Below are 6,228 nucleotides of genomic sequence, written 5' to 3'. Positions count from 1 at the left end.
AGCATTATAATAAATCAATTTTTTGGCATGTATATAATTTTTTTAACTTGGTAAACTAAACTCAGAGGAATGTTGAATTCTGAAGACTGGATAGTGAAGGATACCAAATGCCTTTATTAAAGATACTGTGTTTATAATTTGCCACATCAGCAGTCACTGCCAGAATGATTCTTTAAAGCTTTCATAAACTTATTTTGGCTGGTTTTCCTTCCTGTTGCATACACCATTCCTATAATGATCTAATAGTTGGAATGCGAAGAAGTTGGAGAATTGTGACTGGAGTCATGATGTTGCCATGACATCATTTTTTCCTCAGAAATGAGTGTGAGCATACCAAAAGAGCCTACCTTTCCCTCTTTGTAACTTTGTGTACAAATCAAGACATCAGGGAGACCGGTGGATGAATAAATTCTCAACTCTTGACTAATTACCAAAAATACACTGCCTTTTTTTCCTTCATCAAAGCCAATGACTTTGGGGAACATGTTTTATACTATGTATTTTTTATTTAAAGTGCCTTAAAGTCTGTGTAACATGGATGAGTTAACTGGTAGATTCTAATTTATTGGAGGGGAAGAAATTGGTTAATATCCTTTTCATTGGAAGAATGTATGTTATGTAAGATACTGTATTGTTGAATTCATTTTATTTGCTAATAAATTGTTACTCTTAATAAAATATTATGTCTGAATTATTTTTTACAGGAGATTCTGACTTAAAAAAATAGGCACCAGTGAGTTTTAATATAACAACTCAGCTGGGTGTGGTGGTACATGCCTGTAATCCCAGCACTCAAGAGGCTGAAGCAGGACGATCTGGGCTACATGGCAAGATCCTGTCTCAAGAAGGTAGATAGATGGATAGATTAGCATCGCTTCACATTTGGAGAAGGATTTACTCATTTTCCCCAACTGTAACAAAAATATCTGTCATCATAGATGGGAAGCATTAAGAAACCAATTACTTTCTTTGGGTGACTCAGTTTTCCATCTGAAGAAGGAAGGACTAGGTTTTGTCATCTACAGAATTCTTTTCTTCTCATTTAGCCTCTTGGGCTCCTGTTCTAAAGTCCTAGACAGTCTATACATATTCACTAAAGTGACATTGCTCAACTTCCCTCACCAATCTCCTTTGCTAACTGAGCTTGAGGGTGGGGTCATGTACTTCATCCTTTGAGCCCCTGCTAGCAGTGGCTGTAACATGGGTCCAATAAATTACTACTGCAAGTATGGATATATCAGCATAATGATCGCTCTGACACTTTCTAATTTCAAGAGCATATTTATTCAATTACATGGGCACTTTGGTATCCATCTATATTTGAAAAAAAGATGTTTATTAGGTTACTCCATGCAGTTCCAGATTAATTGTTTGAAGCAGTGCCATATCCTAGATCTATTTTGCCTTTGTATTTTTGTATGTGTGTAGTTTGAGACTGAAACTCAAACTAGGTATCTGACTCTTTCTCTCATTGGCCTAGTACTCTACCAACTGAGCCATGCCTCCAACCCCAAGGACTCTTTCCTTCCTTCCTTTGTTCCTTTCTCCCTTCCTCCCTCCTTCCCTTCCCCCCCCCCCTTGTATTCTCATTACTACATCAGAGAAATTCACAATTGGCTCTCCTAACGTTTCTTCATTGGCTAACCTATCCCCATTATATAGCCCACCTGAGCCCTCTGGTGGCCAAAATATGCTACCAGATTCCACTTAAAGATAATACAACCCTGATGAATTGCTCTCTCTAACCTTGAAATTACCTGAGCTCATTTCATATTTTGTATTATGTTCTTTGAACTTTGTATATTTTTAGAAAGATGGAATGATAAGTCAAACAGTGCTGGGCATATAATAATAGGTAATCAATAAATCATGCTATCCTTTTGAATGAAAGGGGTGGGGGGGAGGGTTGGTCCTGGGGCCTGAACTCTGAGCCTGGGCACTGTCCCTGAGCTCTTCAGCTCAAGACTAGCACGCTATCACTTGAGCCACAGCACCACTTCTGGCTTTTTCTGCTGAGGGTGGCTTTGGGTGCTGAGGAATCAAACCCAGGGCCTCATGCATGCAAGGCAAGCACTCTACCACTGAGCCACCTTCCCAGCCCTGAAAGGGCCATTTTTAATAACAGAACAAAGCAAACTCCTAGAGTTACCAATCTGGAACACTAAATCCCAGAATTTTAATGTTAAGTGTAAGGTAGTCCCTGAGTGAGTTCCAAATAGGGATAAATAGTAATGACACGAGATAATGTTTAAAGAATACTTGGTCTAGCCAGGGGCCAGGGGCTCACGCCTGTAATCCTAGCTACTCAGGAGGCTGAGATCTGAGGATCACAGTTCAAAGCCAACTCTAAACCACTAGAAAGCCAGACGTGTCACTGTGGCTTAAGTGGTAGCGTGCTCACCTTGAGCTGAAGAGCTGAGGGACAGCGCCCAGGCCCAGAATTCAAGTCCCACAATCAAAAAAGAATAGTTGGTCTGTACCAGGTACTTTTTTTTTTTTTGGTTGGTCATAGGTCTTGAACTCTGGGTCTGGGTGCTGTCCCTCAGCTCTTCAGGTCAAGGCCAGCACTCTACCACTTGAGCCACAGCACCACTTCTGGTTTTCTGGTGGTTTATTGGAGATAAGAGTCTCACACACTTTCCTGCCTGGGCTGGCTTTGAACCATCATCCTCAGATCTCAGCCTCCTGAGTAGCTAGGATTACAGGCATGAGCCACCAGTGCCTGGCCCATCCATACATTTTTTAGTTCCCTTGAAGAGCACAGTCCAGTTAGATACTTAGTCCTAGCTTGTTGCCATAGGGAGATTAACTGGAGTAGAAATAGGGTTGCCCCTTAATGGAGCTAGAATGACCAGAAATGTATGTAGAAGCCACAGAGGGGCTGGTGAGGAAAGCAGGCACGAAAAGAGGTATTATCAACCCCTTTTAATTTAAAACTAAAGTACCAAATCCAAAACTCTAATGAAAGGCTTAGCTATGCCAATATAAGCTATAAAAGCTTTCTTTTTTTGGACAGGATTTTCATCTCCCAGATAAGTCATGTAAAATAGATCAAGAATGTTAGCTTTTTTTCAGTTATTAGAAAAAAAGTTTAGGATATATTTACTGGACACTATAAGGCACTTAGATAAAAGCATGATTCAAGTCCTGTGTGCATAAATAAAATGTTTTTTGGTAAAATAGCACAGGTTGAACACCATGTTTAAAACTCTTCATTTTCAAAGACTAACTTTAACTTGATTGGAATTATATTTGAAATAATATTCACAGAAAACAAGTCGCAAAGAATTTTGAGGACAGTACAGTCCCCAAACCATTTTCTGGTAAAAATCAGAAAATCTTATTTTTAAAGCAAGGCTGTTGCTTTAAAAATAAAGATTGTAACCAGATACAGGTGGCTCACACCTAAAATCTAGCTACTCAACTAGGCAGAAATGTCTGAGACTCCCTCTGTAATTAACTAGTAATAAGCAGAGCTAAAGGCATGGCTCAAATGGTAGAGTACCAGCAAGCCAGCTGAGAAAGCACAAGCATCTACATTCAAACTCGAATGCCAGAAAAAAAAAAGTGGCTCTGATGCGTATCAATGTATACACAAGGTGCAATGTTAATTTGTATCCAGCTTGGTACCTAGGTATCATAAGTAAGTTGGGAAAGATGACTTGTCCCTGCTCTTATGAAGCTTACAGTTTAGAGAGCTATAGTATATAGAGAAAGTATATACTACTTCAAAAGATCATGCTAGAACTCTTCAAGGAAGTCTGGAAAAAGAGGAGTGCAGTTTGCAAAAGGTGTAGAGTGTTGATGAAAATAAGCTAAGCAACTCAAGGGCAGTGATGGGAGGGAGGGAATGAGAGGGAAAGAGGGAACAGCTGACACTAAGCAAAAAGAAAGAAATGTACATATCACACAATTTGGAAGAGGTAGTCGTATTGTCAAAGTTTAGAGAATTCACAAACTTTATAGACCACCATAATGACAATTGGCCTTGTAAAGGTGAAAATGTGTTTGTGACTTTAAGTATTACTATCCCACAATACTGTGAAATCTGTGAAATTTATGTAATCACTTAATAAACTTACTTTTTAAAAAAAAGATGTAGAGTGAAGCATTCAGGCAAAGGCACACAAGCTGACTGGTCTAGCACTGTTAATTATGAGTAGCTAGTTTGGTTTTTCTTACTGCTTTTGCTTTCTCTAAGACCTGAGCAAATCCTCCTGTTCTTCTGTTGTTTTTTTCCATATGTTTCTCCTTTAAAAAAAAAACAAAATAAAAAACACCTTAGAACCTTAGATTTCAATCATAGTAGAAATCTATTCAGAGGCAAAGATGTACAATAGTGGTCTAGTCTAATGGGGGCAGTAAAGGGAATTTCCATCTTATCAATGAATGGTTCATGAGTATTACCACGCATAGTAGCAAGTAGCAAGGGGAGATCTTTAATCTGTAAATTACAAATATAAATTGCTCAGTCCCACAAGTATTCATTTATTCTCTTTATGAAATGTTAATTACACCACACCCTGTTTTCAAATATTAGAATAAAATAATTCAATTGCAGCTATTTAATGATTGGTTATATTTCTCAGTATTTTTTTAGGAATAAAATGTACTTGGCATTTCTTATTTGGAAACTCTACTTCTTTTCCTTAAAAAATTCCCAGTAGTTTAAGTGTAAAAAAATTTTTAGGAGGCACTCAAGCAGAAATTATTGTGGAGCAAAGGAAATGATGGCTTATTCAGGGAGCATCATGCTCTAAATTTTTCTTTTTTTTTTTCTTTTTGTGGGTCGTGGAGATTAAACTCTGGGCCTGGGCGCTGTCCCTCAGCTCTTCGGCTCAAAGCAAGCACTCTACCACTGGAGCCACAGCGCCACTTCTGGTTTTTCTAGTGCGTTATTGGAAATGAGTCTCACAGACTTTCCTGCCCGGGCTGGCTTTGAACCGTGATCCTCAGATCTCAGCCTCCTGAGTAGCTAGGATGACAGGTGTGGGCCACAGGTGCCCAGCTGCTCTAAATTTTCTAAACAACCAAATTGGAAATACATAGAGGGTGCCAAAACTCAGCTGAATAACTAGGTCTTTTTTTAAAGGTATTTGGGAGCCACTACAGGCACTGGTACGGGAAATGGCATGATGCCAACAGACTACCAAAATGTGCAATGAACTGCAGGAGAAGGGTGAAGGAAAGAATTTGAAATTTTCAGTAATACTGACACAAAAAGATAATAAGAGCAACTGAGAAGCTAATGATATATCACCACAAGTCTTACCCAGGTGACCCTGCTCTCCCCTCTAATGTGGTGGCTCACACTTGTCATCTTTTCACTCAGGTAGTGAAGGCAGCAAGATTGCATGTTCAAAGCCAGGTGGTGCCACATATTGAGATCCTATCTTAAATCAAAAAAATATATATCTATAGAGGTAGATAATAAATACAGATATATATAAATAGATTAAATATAAATATATAGAGATGTATAAAAATAAGTATATAAATTTAAAATATATAAATATATTGATATATCTATATCTTTATATAGATAGATATATAGATTATATATAAATAAAATATAAAGGTATATAAATATATGCCTATATATTTAGATAGACAGATATACACATAGCTATGTCTCTGTGTATTTCAAATTCTCATACCAGCTTGTTAAAAGGAACAATATCTAAAATTAGCTTTAAGAAAATCAAAGTAACTTTTTCGGTGACACTGTTCTGTTTGATGAATAAGCAATACTTTCTATGACCTGATATATATGTGTGTGTGTGTATGTGTGTGTGTGTGTGTGTATATATATATATATATATATATACACATATATACCTGTTCCAACTAATTAACTGCATAGGTGAATTGCCATGGGTTTCTGAAATTTCCACAAATTACCCAGGAAGGGAAGGAGTTCATGTTGAAAAGACTACATCACAATGCTGAGTTATACTGTGTGAACCCTCTAAAAATGAAATTGATATTTATCTGAGAAGGGATACTAGAATTTTTAAAGGTATTAAGTATACTTTCTCTGTAGAGAAAAACTTTAATATAAATCTGATGATAAATGTATAGTTTTAAATAACTTAAAATCAATTCTAGGCAATTTCTGTCAAGAGCAATCACAGGGCTGGGAAGGTGGCTCAGTGGTAGAGCACTTGCCTTGCATGCATGAGGCCCTGGGTTCGATTCCTCAGCACCACATAAGCAAAAAGAAAAAAG

Source organism: Dipodomys ordii, unplaced genomic scaffold, assembly GCF_000151885.1.
Source record: "Dipodomys ordii isolate 6190 unplaced genomic scaffold, Dord_2.0 Scaffold85, whole genome shotgun sequence".
Taxonomy (NCBI): Eukaryota; Metazoa; Chordata; class Mammalia; order Rodentia; family Heteromyidae; genus Dipodomys; species Dipodomys ordii.
This window is presented reverse-complemented; position numbering follows the sequence as displayed.